This window comes from Elephas maximus, chromosome 2 (genome assembly GCF_024166365.1).
Source record: "Elephas maximus indicus isolate mEleMax1 chromosome 2, mEleMax1 primary haplotype, whole genome shotgun sequence".
NCBI classification, from domain to species: Eukaryota; Metazoa; Chordata; class Mammalia; order Proboscidea; family Elephantidae; genus Elephas; species Elephas maximus.
The window spans coordinates 200,573,927-200,593,155 of record NC_064820.1 but is presented as its reverse complement, the minus strand read 5'-3'; the positions used below and the strand labels follow the sequence as shown (position 1 = coordinate 200,593,155).

The 19,229-nt window shown below is 38.3% G+C and overlaps 1 pseudogene; it reads left to right on the top strand.

Moving 5' to 3' along the window:
• The first annotated feature begins 1,567 nt into the window (after positions 1-1,567).
• Positions 1,568-19,229, top strand: part of LOC126067423 (butyrophilin-like protein 8) — a 58,132-nt pseudogene continuing 40,470 nt past the window's right edge.

The window sequence follows — 19,229 nt, the reverse complement described above, 5'->3', positions numbered from 1 at the left end:
AAAAGTTTTTAGCTATGACATTTCTGATCAGTGCCTGATCTCTAAAATCTACGTGATTCTGCTGAAACTCAACTACAAAAAGACAAATAACTGAATTAAAAAATCATCAATGTATATGAACAGGCACTTCATTAAAGAAGACATTCTTTCAGACTGCTAACAGATACATGAGGAAATGCTCACGATCATTAGCCATTAGAGAAATGCAAATCAAAACCACAATGAGATTCCATCTCACTCCAACGAGGCTGGCATTAGTCCAAAAAACACACAATAATAAAAGTTGGAGAGCTTGTGGAGAGACTGGAACACTTATACACTTCTGATGGGAATGTAAAGTGGTACAAACACTTTGGAAATCGATTTGGCGCTTCCTTAAAAAACTAGAAATAGAACTACCATCCGATCCAGCAATCCTACTCTTTGGAATATATCCTAGAGAAATAAGAGCCTTTACACTAACACATATGCACACCCATGTTCATTGCAGCATTGTTTATAATAGCAAAAAGTTGGAAGCAACCAAGGTGCCCATCAATGGATGAATGGATAAATAAACTATGGTATAATCACAGAATGGAATACTAAGAATCGATAAAGAACAATGTTGAATCCATGAAACATTTCATAACATGGAGAAATCTGGAAGATATTTTGCTGAGTGAAATTATTCAATTGCAAAAGGACAAATATTGTATAAAACCATTATTTTAAGAACTGGAGAAAGAGTTTAAACAGAGAAGAAAATATTCTTTGATGGTTACGAGGGGGGGAGGGAGAGAGGGAAGGAGAGCGGTATTCACTAATAGATAGTAGATAAGTTTTATTTTAGGTGAAGGGAAAGTCAATACACAATACAGGAGAGGTCAACACAAATGGACTAAACCAAAAACAAAGTAATTTCCTGAATAAACTGAATGCTTCAAAGGGCAGCATAGCAGGAGCGGGGGTTTGAGGACCATGGTTTCAGGTCCTCATGGTTTCAGGGACATCTAAGTCAATTGGCATGATATAATCTATTAAGAAAACATTCTGCATCCCACTTTGGAGAGTGGCATCTGGGGTCTTAAACGCTAGCAAGTGGCCATCTAAGATGCATCAATTGGTCTCAGCCCACCTGGCGCAAGGAAGAATGAAGAACACCAAAGACACAAGGAAATTATGAGCCTCAGAGACAGAAAGGACCACATAAACCAGAGAATACATCAGCCTGAGACCAGAAGAACTAGATGGTGCCTGGCCACAACCGATGACTTCCCTGACAGGGAACTCAACAGAGAAACCCTGAGGGAGCAGAAGAGCAGTGGGCGCAGACCCCAAATTCTCATAAAAAGACCAGACTTAATGGTCAGACTGAGACTAGAGGGACCCCGGAGGCCATGGTCCTCAGACCTTCTGTTAGCCCAAGACAGGAACCATTTCTAAAGCTAACTCTTCAGACAGGGATTAGACTGGACTAGGGGATGGAAAATGATACTGGTGAAGAATGAGCTTCTTGGATCAAGTGGACACAGGAGACTTGGATGAAGTAGACTTATGAGACTATGTTGGCATGTCTTGTCTGTTCTCCTGCTTCCTCTCTCCTGAGATGAGTGCTGATGCAATGGAGGTACGGTTCTTTAGGAATCAGTTCTCTACCATGGTCCACATTTACAGGGATGGGAAAGACCAGGCATATATGCAGATGAGAGCCTATCACGGGAAAACTGAGTTCATGAAGGACTTCATTGCAGAGGGCCATGTCCTCCTGAGGGTGAAAGACATCACTACCTTGGATGCTTGCGTGTATGGGTGCTGGTTCAGCTGGGAGCTGCAGGTGTCAGATCAATTGCCTTATTATTTTTTTAAATAATGTTTTATTGTGTTTTAGGTGATAGTTCACACAGCAAATTAGGTTCCCCTTTTAAAATTTGTATGCAAATTGTTCCATGCCATTGGTTACAATTTTTACAACGTGTCAGCATTCTCAGTATTTCCGTTCTGTTTCCATTGATCTAGCTTCCTTTCCCCTCCTTGCCTTCTCACACCTACTTTTGGGTAAAAGTTGCCTGTTTGGTCTCATATAGTCCATTGTTTGAGGGAGCACATTACTCATGTTTTATAATTTTACTTTCTTTGAGAGAGGAGAAGTGAGAGATGCATCTATGCCATCTTATCCGGAATCCCTTCCTTAGTGCTTGCATCTCTCACGTGTCTGTCAGTTTGTCATACTGTGGGGGCTTGTGTGTTGCTGTGATTCTGGAAGCTATGCCACCAGTATTCAGATACCAACAGGATCACCTATGGAGGACAGGTTTCAGCTGAGCTTCCGGACTAAGACAGATTAGGAGGAAGGACCTGGCGATCTACTTCTGAAGAGAATTGGCCGGTGAAAACATTATGGATAGCAGCAGAACATTGTCTGATAGAGTGCTGGCAGAGGAGCCCCACAGGTTGGAAGGCACTCAAAAGATGACTGGGGTGGAGCTGCCGCCTCAAAGTAGAGTTGACCTTAATGACGTGGATGGAGTAAAGCTTTCAGGACCTTCATTTGCTGATGTGGCACGACTCAAAATGAGAAGAAACAGCTGAGAACATCCATTAATAACTGTAACATGGGATGTATGAAGTACGAATCTAGGAAAATTGGAAATTGTCAAAAATGAAATGGAACGCACAAACATTGAGATCCTGGGCATTAATGAGCTGAAATGGACTGGTATTGGCCATTTTGAATCAGACAATCATATAGTCTACTATGCCAGGAATGACAACTTGAAGAGGAATGGTGTTGCATTCATCATCAAAAAGAACATTTCAAGATCTATCGTGAAGTACAAGGAAGACCAGTTAATACAACTATTATTCAAATATACACACCAACCACTAAGGCCAAGGAAGAAGAAATTAAAAATTTTTATCAGCTTTTGAAGTCTGAAATTGATCGAACATGCAGTCAGGATGCATTCATAATTACTGGTGATTGGAATTCGAAAGTTGGAAACAAAGAAGAAGGATCGGTAGTTGGAAAATATGGCCTTGATGATAGAAACAATGCCAGAGATCGAATGATAGAATTTTGCAAGACTAACGACTTCTTCATTGCAAATACCTTTTTTCACCAAAATAAACGGCGACTATACCTCCCCAGATGGGATACACAGGAATCAAATTGACCCCATTGGTGGAAAGAGACAATGGAAAAGCTCAATATCATCAGTCAGAACAAGGCCAGGGACTGGCTGTGGAACAGGCCATCAATCGCTCATATACAAGTTCAAGTTGAAACCGAAGAAAATCAGAGCAAGTCCACGAGAGCCAAAATATGATGTTGAGTATAATCCCACCTGAATTTAGAGACCATCTCAAGAATAGATTTGATGCCTTGAACACTAATGACCAAAAACCAGACGAGTTGCAGAATGACATAAAGGACATCATACATGAAGAAAGCAAGAGGTCATTAAAAAGACAGGAAAGAAAGACAAGACCAAAATGGTTGTCAGAGGAGACTCTGAAACTTGCTCTCGAATGTCAAGCAGCTGAAGTAAAAAGAAGAGATGATGAAGTAAAAGAACTGAACAGAAGATTTCAAAGGGTGGCTCAAGAGGACAAAGTACAGTATTATAGTGACATGTGCAAAGAACTAGAGCTAGAAAGCCAAAAGGGGAGAACACGCTTGGCGTTTCTCAAGCTGAAGGAACTGAAGAAAAAAATTCAAGCCTCGAGTTGCAATAGTGAAGGATTCTATGGGGGAAAATATTAAAAGACGCAGGAAGCATTAAAAGAATATGGAAGGAATACACAGAGTCATTATACCAAAAAGAATTAGTTGACATTCAACCATTTCAAGAGGTAGCATATGATCAGGAGCCAATGGTACTGAAGGAAGAAGTCCAAGCTGCACTGAAGGCATTGGAAAAAAACCAGACTCCACGAATTGATGGAGATATTTCAATAAATGGATGCAGCACTGGAAGTGCTCCGTTGTCTATGCCAAGAAATCTGGAAGACAGCTTCCTGGCCGACTGACTAGAAGAGATACATATTTATGCCTATTCCCAAGAAAGGAGATTCAACAGAATGCGGAAATTGTCGAACAATATCATTAATATCGCACGCAAGTAAAATTTTGCTGAAGATCATTCAAAAGTGGCTGCAGCAGTATATTGACAGGGAACTGCCAGAAATTCAGGCCAGATTCATAAGAGGATGTGGAACCAGGATATCATTGCAAATGTCCAGGATGGATCCTGGCTGAATGCAGAGAATACCAGAAAGATGTTTACCTGTGTTTTGTTGACTATGCAAAGGCATTTGACTGTGTGGATCATAACTAATTATGGATAACATTGCAAAGAATGGAAATTCCAGAACACTTAATTGTGCTCATGAGGAACCTGTACATAGATCAAGAGGCAGTCGTTCGAACGGAACAAGGGGATGCTGATTGGTTTAAAGTCAGGAAAGTTGTGTGTCAGGGTTGTATCCTTTCACCATACCTATTCAATCTGTATGCTGAGCAAATAATCAGAGAATCTGGACGATAGGAAGAAGAACAGGGCATCAGGATTGGAGGAAGACTCATTAATAACCTGCGTTATGCAGATGACACAACCTTGCTTGCTTCAAATGAAAAGGACTTGAAGCAGTTACTAATGAAGATAAAAGACCACAGCCTTCGGTATGGATTGAACCTCAACATAAAGAAAACAAAAATCCTCACAACTGAACCAGTAAGTCACATCATGATAAATGAAGAAAAGATTGAAGTTGTCAAGGATTTCATCTTACTTGGATCCACAATCAATACGCATGGAAGCAGCAGTCAAGAAATCAAAAGACACATTCCACTGGGCAAATCTGCTGCAAAGGACCTCTTTAAAGTGTTGAAAAGCAAAGATGTCACCTTGAAGACTAAGGTGCGCCTGACTCAAGCCGTGGTATTTTTAATTGCCTCACATACATGTGGAAGCTGGACAATGAATAAGGAAGACTGAAGAAGAATTGACACCTTTGAATTGTGGTGTTGGTGAAGAATATTGAATATACTGTGGACTGCCGAAAGAACGAACAAATCTATCCAGAATGCTCCTTAGAAGCAAGGCCATGAGATGAAGCAAGGCCGTGAGACTGCGTCTTATGTGCTTTAGACATGTTGTCAGGAGGGATCAGTCCCCGTAAAGGACATCATGCTTGGTAAAGTACAAGGTCAGCAGAAAAGAGGAAGACCCTCAAGGAGATGGATTGACACAGTGGCTGCAACATTGGTCTCAAGAATAACAAGGATTATAAAGATGGTGCAGGACCAAGCTGTGTTTTGTTCTTTGGTACATAGCATCACTATGAGTTGGAACCGACTCGACGGCACCTAAAAACAACAACAACAACAAAGTTCTTGCATCATCATTGTTTCATTCAAGAAACATCTATTAGGCTCTGTGCACAAGTCTAGGCCCTGGGGAAAGGCAGAGAACAGCATATAGAGGGTCAGTTCTATTTGGGGTGGATAATGGGCAATAACAACTGATCATGTCTAGATTACGTCTGTAAGGGATGCTCTCCTTAACCTACTAATTCACAAGTCTGGCGGTCAGGCTTAACCTTTCCTCAATCTCCAGTAAGTCTTATTGATTAACCTCACAAATAGCTCCTGTATCTGTTTTCTTTCCTTGTTATAGATTCCTTCTGCTCCAGCCCTTATCTTCTCCCACTACAATGAATTCAGTGGCTACCTGGATGACCTTTACGCTCCTGAGGGGTCCTTGTGATCCCTTCTCCATGCAGCTGTTTTGAGGGGTTCTGTATGATGCAAGCCTGGTCATAACTCTCACCCAGTAGAAGTCAGTCAATAGCCCTACAGGGCTTACAATGCCTTCAGTGCCTACAGAGGCAATGGTCCACACCTTTTAGGTCACTGCACTCATAGTCTCCATAGCCTGCCTCTGCACTTCACTCAGACCTCATCTCAGACTTGTCCTTCCTTGCACCTCACAGTCCAGAAACACCAAATGCTCATAGGCCCTTGAACACACCACAGCCTGGCAACACTCCAGACCATGGTATGCATTTACCCCCTGCCTGGCATGCTTCTCCCCCTCTCCCACTTGTAAACCTACTAACCTGACACAACAGTGTGCAAATGTCACCTGTGACTTCCCACGATTAATCACTTCTCTGTACCAACTTGACTGTGCTTCCATAGTTGTACTTTTCACAATGAAATTCATTTGTTTACATTTATCTCCCTCTTTAGTCAGTGAGATCCTCATTACAAGGAGTTCTGTCTAATTCACTTCATTATATTTAGTGCTTAGGAATAGTCAGGCATTAAAAAAAAAAAAAAACCCAAACCCATTGCTGTCAAGTCAATTCTGACTCATAGAGACCCTACAGGACAGAGTAGAACCGCCCATAGAATTTCCAAGGAACACCTGGTGGATTCGAACTTCTGACCTTTTGGGTCGCTGCAGTAGCTCTTAACCACTAAGCCACCAGGGCTTCCAGTCAGGCTTATAAAAAAAAAGGCTTATAGTAGTTGCTAAATAAATGTTGACTAAACAAAGACAATGGAAAAGCTTAGGGCAGCAATCCGTAAGTAAATGTGTGTAAGAGAGAATGAGGATGAGATAGAGAGAGAGGAAGAAAGAAAAAGAGAAAAGAAGAGAGAGGAGAGCGGAGAGAGAGAAGGGAGTGGAGAGAGGAGGAGGGGGATAGAGAGAGAGTAACACCTATCATGTTTGCTGAACTTGGTACAGAACTGCTGTGGCCTTGGGACATGATCTTTGTTTTTACCCTTTTCTGTTTTCTCCCCAGCTTTGGGCTCAACTTCTCTTATTTCTATCATAGGATATGTTTATGGAGGAAGCTAGCTTCATTATATTTAGTGCTTAGGAACAGTCAGGCATAAAAAAAAAGTCAGGTTCCATCAGTCCTGGAACCTGAAGTACTCTGTCAGCCCTTGGGCTGATTCCCTCAGTCCGCAGGGACGTAGAACGGTCCACAGGGACAGGATTTGCCCTCAGACTCCAAAATGAATGCAGACAGATGTGGCATGCTTGATGTGGAGACTTCCTTTAAAATAAAATAAAATGCTGGAAATACATCATGTTCCATTCAGCATTCTGATCAGAGTCGAGAGTTGCAATCCAGTCTATGGATAGGAGGTAAGTAAAGAGGAGAAGATAAGTAAGAAGGAGGAAGAACCGGAGCTCTATCTCAGGATTGTTGTTTAGTATTGCTCAGACTTATTAATTTTCTTTGAAAATTAAAGGTCAATGGGTTATAAAAATAAAATCATAATAACTCATTATATGGAAATAGAATTGCTTACAATTCCAGAGGCATATAACTATTTCCTTTACCACATATCATTTCCATGGTGTACTTCTCCAAATTAATCACATATAAAACTTAAGAAAGCTGACTCTATGACCAAGAAAAACTTATTGTTTACTCACTTTTTTTTAGAAAATATATCACGTAATTACTCTTTGAGGCAGAATATAATAAAAAGATAGATAATTTCAGGAAGGATGAAAAAATAATAGGACAATTAATGTAAACTCAAATATGTCAGAAATCACAATCAATATAAAAGGACTTAATCTGCTAGTTAAAAGACAAAGAATGTCAGACTGAATTAAAAAATCCCAACTGTTGCAATTCACAAAAGAAAACATAAATTCTATGAGCTCTTCACTGAAAATAAGACAGAAAAATATATACCAGACAAATATTAATCAAAGCAGAGGTATATCAGATTATGTGTCAAGAAAAGAAAAAAACATGCTTTAAGAAAAAAATTATTAGAGATGGAGTTGTTTCATAATTTTTTAAGAATTAATTCACCAGGAAAATATAAAATTTCATTTGGCCACCAGGGCTTCTTATAAGGGTCCATATATATACATGGGGGACTCTTATAAGCAGCCCTGGTGGCCAAGCGGTTAAGTGCTTGGCTGCTAATCAGGAGGTCAGCGATGGGAACCCACCAGCCGTTCCACAGGGGAAAGATGTGGCAGTCTGCTTCCATAAAGATTCACAGCCTTGGAAACCCTATGGGACACTTCTAGTCTGTCCTATAGGGTTGCTTTGAGTAGCAACTGACTCCACAGCAAGGGGTTTGGTATGCATCTTATAACTTTAACATACAGAATGCAAATACTGACGAACTATAAGGTAAAATTAGCATACTGTGAGTTCCAGAACTGGCTAAATAAGCAGACAAAATTAATAAGACTATAGTATGTTTGAACTGCAAATTAACAATCATGATATAATAGACATCCTTAGAAGACATCAGACAAAAAATATTACTGTGAACACACAGAATGTTTACTAACTTTTACCAGGTACAAGCACATAAAATGGTGTTCAGAAAAGTTAAAGGAATTGACATCTACAGATAGTGGTCTGTTATCACAATATAATTAAGTTAAATAACAATAATAAAAGATAATTTAAAATTTATATATATTTGAAAAATTTAAAAATACACTTTTAAAATAACTGAGAGGTCACTGAAAAAGTCATACTGGTAATTAGAAAATTGTTATAACTGAATGATAATGAAATCACAATATATTTTGTGTGAAATAGAGCTAATGTAGTTTTCTGAGTATAAAATTGTATTCTTAAACATTCACATTAGAAATGAAAAAAGCTGAAAATTTATCTACTAGGCTTCCATATTTACTTCAGGATAAACTGAAAAAGAACAGGAGGATGTAAATCATAAAAAGAGGAATTTACAGAAATAAAAAGACAAATATTGCAGATAAGCAAAGTTAAAGGTAGATGTTCAAAATACTATTGTAATAGATAAACTTCTGGCAACATCAACCAAGAATAAAAGAAAGATGGCATAATTAGATAGTATTGGAAATCAGAAGGGGACAGAACTAAAGATGAAGAGATATAATAGACAAACTGTTTTGAATAACTTTGTGCTATTATATTTAAGAGTGATGAAATAAAACTTACCCAGAAAAAATATAAAATACAATATCTGACTCAAGGAAAAATAGATCATCTGTCTAGTTCTATCAGCACAAAAGAAACCAAATCAGTATTTAAAAGTCTTCCCACAAGGAAGACATCAGGGCCATAGTATTTTACATGTAAATCCTACCAAACATTTAGAAAAACAGAAAGTTTCAGTCTTATAGCAAATGTTCCAGAAAATAGAAAAATATGAAATATTTATTCATTTTGTTAGGTTAACATAATTTTGATACCAAAATAGAGCAGGACAGTTGTAAAAAGGAAAAGTATTAGTCAACTTTACTCAGAAATATAAATGTGATAGTTCTATCAGAAATTTTGCAATCCCAAACCAAAAGTGTGTAAAAAACATAATGAATCATGACAGGATTTAACGTATCCTGGAATGAAAAGTTAGTTCAATTTTGGAATATTTATTGATGTAATTATTACCTTAATGAATTAAATGAGATAAACTTTAAACTTATCTTAATATATGTAAATAAAACACATACGTTTTGACTTCTGGCCAACATGGCGCCATAGGCAGAAGCACCACGCTGTCCTTCCATAGCAAAGACCTGAAAAACTAAGCAAAACAGAGAAAAACATCAGTCCTGGAACCTGAAGTATCAAATTAAGAGAACAACAACTCAGCCAAGGACCGAATGGAATAAAACTGACAGAGAATGAGGGGAGATATATGTGGAGGTCCCCTATCAGCTAAAGCAGCACGGATTCAACATCTTGGACTCCTGCTAGAGATAGGCAGACAGGGAGCATGGGAGAGCAGCTTCACGGAACTCCCAGCAGGAGACAGAGCACCCAGTAACCAGCGATACACACTTTCCCACTCCCAGCCTCTCCCCACTGCTCTACCTTTGTGCTTCCTGACTGGCAGAGGTGGCTCAGTCAGCTGGGAAGTACAGCATCCATGCCACTTGGATTCGACCCATCCACATCAGAGATAAGTGGACAGGGAGTACAGGAAAGCAGCTTCACAAAGTTCTCAGCAGGAGACAGAGCACTTGATAACCAGTAATATATACTTTTTTCCCCCTTTGCTTTGTTTTGTTGTGCTTTATTCTGTTTATCTTTTTCTTTTCATGGCTTGGGAGCCCCTTCTAGATGGGCTGAACTGTGTTTAGGAGCCAGTCTCTCATTCTGCACAGCCACATAGGTGGGATCCTTAGGGTCATTTTTTTATTTCTAATTTTTTTTCTCTTTTTTCCTTTCTGTCTCTCTTCACTTCTCAGTTCTTATCTCTCTATACTTACCTTCTTTTCCTGTCTCCTGAATACCTGGCACTGTGTGACATCTATACCCCCTCTAGCCAGGCTATATTACACGGCCTGGGAGCCATTTCCCATTTTTTTGCAGCCACACTGGTGGGACCCCTGGGGTCTCTTCTTTTCTTTCTTTCTTTCTTTTTCTTCTAACTTTTTATCTAGTTTTTTTTTCTTTTTTCTCTTTTTCCTTTTGTTTTTCTCCATTTCTTGGTTTTTCATCTCTCCACTCCAGTAGCAAGCTGCCTTAGCACTCTTTTTTATTTGTTTGTTTGATTGTGGTTCCTGCTTCTCTCTCCTCTTTCCCGTACCAGTATTAGCTCTACACATCACAATCCCCCCCCCTCCTGCCTACCTGCACTGCACACTTAACATCACACCTGCAAAGAGCACAGGCACGGCCTACCAGAACCTGCCCAGCACTGATTCATGGCCCATGCTGTTAGCCCTAGTACGTGCCACAAACAATCCATCCCAGCCCTTCCCCTTCAGCTGGACCTGCCCTGCTGCTACATAGCTGAGTGACTGGCCCTGTCCATTGGACAAGGAGGTGAAAAGTATCATGACCACAGATGAGTAAACAACAAAGAATACACAGCCCGCCTGCTCAGACGTACACAAATAAAACAAAAAAGCAGGATGGAACAAACATGTATAATCGGTAAACAAAGAAATTAACTACTGAATGTCCTGAAGACAACAGAAAATATCAAAACACAAAAAAAAGGACAAGATGATTCTAGTAGGTGTCCAAAATAAAGCACCAGATGAGTTTCCAGTGGAAGAAAAGGCACTGGAACTACCTGACAGGGAATTCAAATCTCTAGCATTCAGAGCTATCCAAGAGTTGAAGCAAAATGCAGATAAAAATGAGGAAAAAATAGACTAATTCATGGAAAAGGCAAGAAAATTCATGGAAAATACAGACAAAAAAAAAAAGGAAGAATTTAGGAAAATAATACAGGAACAAAATTCCAAAATAAATTCACAACTAGAAATCAAACAAATAAAACAATTAGAAATTCAAAAGATAAACAACAAGATTTCAGAAATGGACAGTGTCATAGAAGGGCTGAGGAGCAGGTTTGAAATGATGGAAGACAGGGTCAGTGAAATTGAAGACAAACACTTGGATACAACTCTTTTTGAGGAAAAATCAGAAAAAAGAACAAATAAAAATGAAGAAACCCTGAGAATTATGTGGGATACAATCAAAAGCAAAAATTTGCAAGTGATTGGAGTTCCAGGACAGGCAGAGAAAATGGAAAACGCAGAGAGGATCACTGAAGAATTGCTGACAGAAAACTTCCCTAATATCATGGAAGATGAAAAGCTGACCATCCAAGAAGCTCAATGAACCCCATATAGGATAGACCCCAAAAGAAAATCACCACTCGCTAAAACTAAAGAGAGAAAAAATCCTGAGAGCAGCATGAGAAAAACAAAAAGTCACGTACAAAGGAGAAACAATAAGGTTAAACTCTGATTATTTGGCAGAAACCATGCAGGCAAGAAGGCAATGGGATGACGTATATAAAACCTTGAAAGAAAAAAATTGTCAGCCAAGAATAATATATCTTGCAAAACTCTCATTCAAATATGATGTTGAAATTAGGACATTTCCAGGCAAACAGAAATTAGGGGGATATGTAAAAACCAAACCAAACTTACAAATGACATCAGACCACAGCCTGAATGCAGGGTGCAAGATTGTACCAGCCAGATACCAATGTAGGAAATGAACTCTCAAGGACTATCCAAAACCAAAAGAATTGCAACAGGGAGCCAGAGAGGTTAATCTGTAAATGACAACAATGTCAAAACAATAAAAGAGGGAATAAATGGTGTAGGTATAGAACTTTCTAATGGAGAGGAAGACAAGGTGATACCAAGTAATAATAGGCTGGTTCAAACCTAGGAAGACAAAGGTATCTACCTATCATGTAGTTTTAGTGCCAAGGGTAACCACAAAGAAAGTTAACAAACCTACTCATCAAAATAAAGTAGAAAAACATAAAATCTCAAAAAAAAAAAAAAAAAAAAAAACCCTACAAAAACAAAAGAAAAAGAAGTCCACAAACAAAAGGAACTCAGCACAGGAGAGTAAGAGGAACAAAGAAAATGTTAGCACCACAAAAAAAAAAAAAAAAAAATGGGGCACTACAAAATGACACCAATAAACTCACACCTATCAATAATACACTGAATGTAAATGGCCTAAATGCACCCATAAAGAGACAAAGAGTGACAGAATGAATTAAAAAAAAGGAACCATCAATATTCTGTCTACAAGAGACACACCTTAGACACAAAGGTGTAAATTTATTAAAAATGCAAGGATGAGAAAAAAATATATCAAGCAAATAACTGCTGAAAAAGAGCAGGAGTGGCAATACTAATCTCAGATAAAATACACTTTAAAACAAAATCCACCATAAAAGACAAAGGAGGACACTATATAATGATTAAAGGGGCAATCCATCATGAAGACTTAACCATAATAAACATCTATGCACCCAGTGACAGGACTCCAAAATACATAAAACAAACTCCAACAGTGCTGAAAAAAGAAACTGACAGCTCCACAATAATAGGAGACTTCAACACAACATTCTCAGTAAAGGACGGAACAACCAGGAAGAAACTCAACAAAGATATAGAAGAGCTAAAGGGCACAATCAGCCAACTTGACTTCATAGACATATATAGAACACTCCACCCAACAGCTGCAAAGTACACATTCTTTTTCAATGCACATGGAACGTTCTCTAGAATAGACCACATCTTAGGCCACAGAGAAACCCTCAACAAAATCCAAAACGCTGAGATAATAGAAAGTATCTTCTCTAACCACAATGCCGTCAAAGTAGAAATTAACAGGAAGAGCAAGGGAAAAAAAAATTGGTTACATGGAAACTGAATAACACCCTGCTTAAAAACTTCTGGGTAATAGAAGAGATTAGAGATGGAATAAAAAAAATTCTTAGAATCAAATGAGAATGGAAACACATCTTACCAAAACCTTTGGGACACAGCAAAGGCAGTGCTCAGACGTCAATTTATTAGATGCGCACATCAAAAAAGAAGGGACAAAAATCAAAACATTGGCTATACAATTTGAACAAATAGAGAGCAGCAAAAGAAGCCCACCGCCACCAGAAGAAAGGAAATAAGAAAGATCAGAGCAGAAATAAATGAAATAGAACTATCATACAATCCTTGGAATATATCCTAGAGAAACAAGGGCCTTCACATGAACAGATCTATGCACACTCATGTTCATTTCAGCACTGTTTACAATAGCAAAAAGATGGAAGCAACCAAGGTGCCCAACAATGGATGAATAGATAAATAAGCTATGGTATAGTTTTTTTGTTATAGTCACACAATGGAATAATAATAATAATAATAATAAAAAAAAAAAACAATGAATCTGTGAAACATCTCATAACATGGAGGAATCTAGAAGGTATTATGCTGAGTCAAATTAGTCAGTTGCAAAAGGGCAAATATTGTATGAGATCTCTACAATAAGAACTCTAGATAAGGTTTAAACACAGAAGAAAATATTCTTTGATGGTTATGAGGCTGGGGAGGGAGGGAGAGGGACATTCACTAACTAGAGGTGGAATTGCTCAATCATGTGGTAATTCTATGTTTAAGTTGTTGAGAAACCCCCAAACTGATTTCCACAGCAGCTGTACCGTTTTACAATCTGACCAACAATGGATGAGAGTTCCAATTTCTCCATATTCTCTCCAAGCCTGTTGTTTTTTGTTTTCTAATCATAGCATCACATAGCCATCTTAGTGTATGTGAAGTGGTATCTCATTGTGATTTTGCATTTCCCTAATGGCTAATGATTGTGAGCATCTTTTCATGTGCTTATTGGTCATTTGTGTTTCTTCTTTGGTGAGATAACTATTTAGGTTCCGTGCCAATTTTTTATTTGGGCCAAATTGATTTCCAAAGTGGTTGTACCATGTTATATTCTCACCAGCAGTGTATAAGTGTTCCAGTCTCTCCACAACTTCTCCAACATTTATTATTTTGTGCGTTTTGGATAGTGCCAGCCTTCTTGGGGTGAGATGGTATCTCATTGTAGTTTTGATTTGTGTTTCTCTAATGGCTAATGATCCTGAACATTTCCTCATGTATTTGTTTGCCACCTGAATGTCCTCTTTGGTGAAGTGCCTGTTCATCTCCTTTGCCCATTTTTAAGTTGGGCTATTTGTCTTTTTGTTGTTCACTTTTTGCAGTATCGTGTAGACTTTAGAAATCTGTTGCTGATCGGAAATGTCATAGCTAAAAATTTTTCCCAGTCTGTAGGTAATCCTTTTGCTCTTTTGGTGAAGTCTTTGGATGAGCATAGGTGTTTGCTTTTTAGTAGCTCCCAGTTATCTAGTTTCTCTTTTTTTGCACATGGTTAGTAATGTTTTATATACTGTTTATGCCATGTATTAGGGCTCCTAGTGTTGTCCTTATTTTTTCTTCCATGATCTTTATCCTTTTAGATTTTATATTTAGGTCTTTGATCCATTTTGAGTTAGTTTTTGTGCATGGTGTGAGGTATGGATCTTCTTTCTTTCTTTTTTTTTGCAGATGGATATCCAGTTATGCCAGCACCATTTGTTAAACAGACTGTCTTTTCCCCATTGAACTGAATTTGGGCCTTTGTCAAATATCAGCTGCTCATATGTGGATAAATTTATGTCTGGATTCTCAATCCTGTTCCATTATTCTACGTATCCATTGTACCAGTACCAGGCTGTTTTGACTACTGTGGCAGCATAATAGGTTCTAAAATCAGGTAGAGTGAGGCCTCCCACTTTGTTCTTCTTTTTCAGTAATGCTTTATTATCCGGGGGCTTTTTCCCTTCCATATGAAGTTGGTGATTTGTTTCTCCATCTCATTAAAAAATGTCACTGGTATTTGGATCGGGATTGCATTATGTGTATAGATCTCTTTGGGTAGAATAAACATTTTTACTATGTTGAGTCTTCCTATCCATGAGCAAGGTATGTTTTTCCACTTATGTAGGTCTCTTTTGGTTTCTTGCAGTAGTGTCTGTAGTTTTCTTTGTATAGGTCTTTTATGTCTCTGGTTAGATTTATTTCTGAGTGTTTTATCTTCTTGGCAGCTATCGTAAATGGTATTTATTGGTGATTTCCTCTTCGGCATTCTCTCTGTTGGTGTAGAGGAATCCAAGTGATTTATGTATGTTTACCTTGTATCCTGATACTCTGCTAAACACTGCTATTAGTTTCAGTAGTTTTCTTGAGGATTCTTTAGGGTTTTCTGTGTATAAGATTATGTCATCCACAAGTAGAGATACCTTTACTTCTTCTTTGCCAATTTGGGTGCCCTTTATTTCTTTATCTAGCCTAATAGCTCTGGCTAGGACCTCCAGCACAATGTTGAATAAGAGTGATGATAAAAGGCATCCTTGTCTGGTTCCCATTCTTAAGGGGAATGCTTTCAGCCTCTCTCCATTTAGGATGATGTTGGCTTTTGGCTTTGTATACCCACTAACCCACTGCCGTCGCTTTGTATAAATCCCTTTATTATGCTGAGGAATTTCCCTTCTATTCCTATTTTGTTGAGAGTTTTAATCACAAATGGGTGTTGGACTTAGTCAAATGTCTTTTCTGCATCAACTGATAAGATCATGTGGTTCTTGTGTTTTATTTTATTAATGTGATGGTTTGCATTGATTGTTTTTCTAACATTGAACCATCCCTGCATATCTGGCATGAAACCCACTTGGTTGTGGTGAATTATTTTTTTGACGTGGTGCTGAATTCTGTTGGCTATAATTTTGTTGAGGACTTTTGTGTCTAAGTTCATGAGGAATATTGGCGTGTAATTTTCTTTTTTTGTGCTGTCTTTACCTGATTTTGATATTGGGGTTATGCTGGCTTCATAGAATGAGTTTGGGGGTATCCCATCCTTTTCTATACTCTGAAATACGTTTAGTAGCAGTGGTGTTAACTTTTCTCTGAAAGTTTGGTAGAATTCTCCAGTGAAGCCATCTGGGCCAGGGCTTATTTTTGTTGGGAGTTTTTAAATTGCCTTTTCAATCTCTTTTGTTATGGGTTTACTTAGTTGTTCTACCTCTGTTTGTGTTAGCTCAGGTAGGTAGTGTGTTTCTAGAAATTTTCCCATTTCCTCTAGGTTTTCAAATTTGTTAGAGTGCAATTTTTCATAGTATTCTAATTCTTTTAATTTCAGTTGGGTCTGTTGTGATGTGGCCCATCTCATTTCTTATTCGGGTTATTTGTTTCCTTTCCTGTATTTCTTTAGTCAGTCTGGCCAATGGTTTATCAATTTTGTTAATTTTTTCAAAAAACCAGCTTTTGGCTTTGTTAATTCTTTCAATTGTTTTTCTGTTCTCTAATGCATTTCATTCTGCTCTAATTTTTATTGTTTGTTTTCTTCTGGTGCCTGATGGATTCTTTTGTTGCTCGCTTTCTATTTGTTCAAGTTGTAGGGACAGTTCTCTGATCTTGGCTCTTTCTTCTTTATGTATGCGTATATTTATTGCTATAAATTGACCTCTGAGCATTGTTTTCGCTGTGTCCCAAAGGTTGCGATAGGAAGCATTTTCATGCTTATTGGATTCTTCGAATTTCTTTATTCTGTCCTTAATTTCTTCTATAATCCAATAGTCTTTGAGCAAAGTGTTGTTCAGTTTCTCTGTGTTTGATTTCTTTTCCCTGTTTTTTCCGTTATTCATTTCTAGTTTTTTGGCTTTATGGTCAGAGAAGATACTTTGTAATATTTTGATGTTTTGGATTCTGTTAAGGCTTGCTTTATGGCCTAATACATGGTCTATTCTAGAGAATATTCCATGTGCGTTGGAAAAGAAAATATACTTGTCTGCTGTTGGGTGGACTGTTTTGTATATATCTGTGAGACCAAGTTGGTTGATTGTGGCATTTAGATCTTCCCTGTCTTTATTGAGCTTCTTTCTGGATGTTCTGTCCTTCACTGAAGGTGGTGTGTTGAAGTCTCCTACTATTATTGTGGAGCTGTCTATCTCACTTTTCAGTGCTGTTAGAGTATGTTTTATGTATTTTGAAGCCCTGTCATTGGGATGCATAAATATTTAATATTGTAATATCCTGCTGGTATATTGTCACTTTAATCATTATATAGTGTCCTTCCTTATCCTTCGTGGTGGATTTAACTTTGATGTCTGTTTTGTCAGAAATTAGTATTGCCACTGCAGCTCTTTTTTGATTGTTTGCTTGGTATATTTTTTCCATCCTTTGAGTTTTAGTTTGTTTGTGTATTTAAGTGTAAGGTGTTTCTCTAGTAGGCAGCATATAGATGGATCATGGCTTTTTAAAATCCATTCTGCAACTCTCTGTCTCTTTATAGGTGCCTGTATTCCATTTATATTCAGTGTGATTATGGATATGTATGAGTTTAATGTTGTCATTTTGATGTCCTTTTTTGTGTGTTGTTGACAGTTTCTTTTTTCCCTTTAATTTTTTTGTGCTGATTAGTTTTTCTTCGCAAATTGTGTTGTCCTCTTTTTCATTGTTGTTGACTTTGTTTTGGCTGAGTCTTTATGTTTTTCTTGTATTTTATTTTGTTGTGTAGTATTGTTAGACTCCTTTTGGTTACCTTATTATTTACCCCTATTTTTCTAAGTTTGAACCAAACTTTTATCTCCCCATATCACCTTGACTTTCTCTCCATGTGAAAGATCTATGACTACTTTATTTAGTCCCTCTTTATTGATTTAATGTTGTCATCTTTTATATAATGACATCACTGTCTTCCCGTTTTGAGCATTTTTTTATCTTGATTTATTTTTGTGATTTCCCTGAGTTGACATCTGTTTGCTCTGTCCTGTGTTCTAGTATTGGGTCTATATCTGATATTATTGATTTTCTAACCAGAGAGTTCCCTTTAGTATTTCTTGTAGTTTTGGTTTTGTTTTTGCAAATTCCCTAAAATTCTTTTTATCTGGAAATGTCCTATTTTTGCCTTTATATTTGAGAGGCAGTTTTGCTGGACACATGATTCTTGGCTGGGAATTTTTTTCCTTCAATGCTTTATATAAGTCACCCCATTGCCTTCTTGACTGCATGGTTTCTGCCGAGTAGTCAAGGTTATTCTTATTGACTCTCCTTTGTAGGTGACTTTTCATTTATCTGTTTGGTCTGCTTCTTTGTATGATTTGATATCAGCTGTTTTCTATGAGCCATCTATAAGTTATTGTATTAATTTATCTTATGTTTGCTCACTGTGTCCTAGCTTCTTGCTTTGTTTTGTTTTGATATACCCAAATAGGCTACTAGAGTGAGCTAACTTGATTATTGGAGCCTTTGAAGCACTAACGTACTGTCACTAGATGGCTAGAGCTGTTATCAGGTGTATGAGCCTAGGAGCCCATTCACTGGCCTAGATTCAGCTCAGGTGTCCAGGTAGTTGGTGACCTAGTATGTGATACAGGCCCTCACCTACAATCTTAGAGGAGCAGTGGTGATTGGTGTATGCACAGGTTTCTTGTTGCAGAAGGGTATCATACTCTGAGGAAGGCAGGGGGCTGAAAACCTTCCCCCGAGTATCTGTGAGGAAGCCATGTCCCTGTTCTCTAGAGTGCACTGGTGGGTGGGCTCTGCAGCCATACCATATGCACCCAATGCTTTTAACTGTAGAAACTGGGAGGCAGCATTTATCCTTGGACGCCTGTCACAGGTCGCTAGGTGGCGTGGGTGGAGTCACCAGTCCTCAGGCCCCTGATGTGGATAGGTATCAGATGTCAGATGTCAAAACCCCACCTCTCCACTGCTCAGCTGAAACAGTTACAGTCAGACTTCAAGTACATTCACCCTTGCAATATAACAGCAAGACCCTAGCTGCTGAAACGGGGCCGCCTGGGTCCATGCAGGGGTGAAAGACACTCCAAGTCTGTGGACTGCTTCTGCCTGGACAGGAGCAGCTTCTGCTCTAAGTTTTCAGAT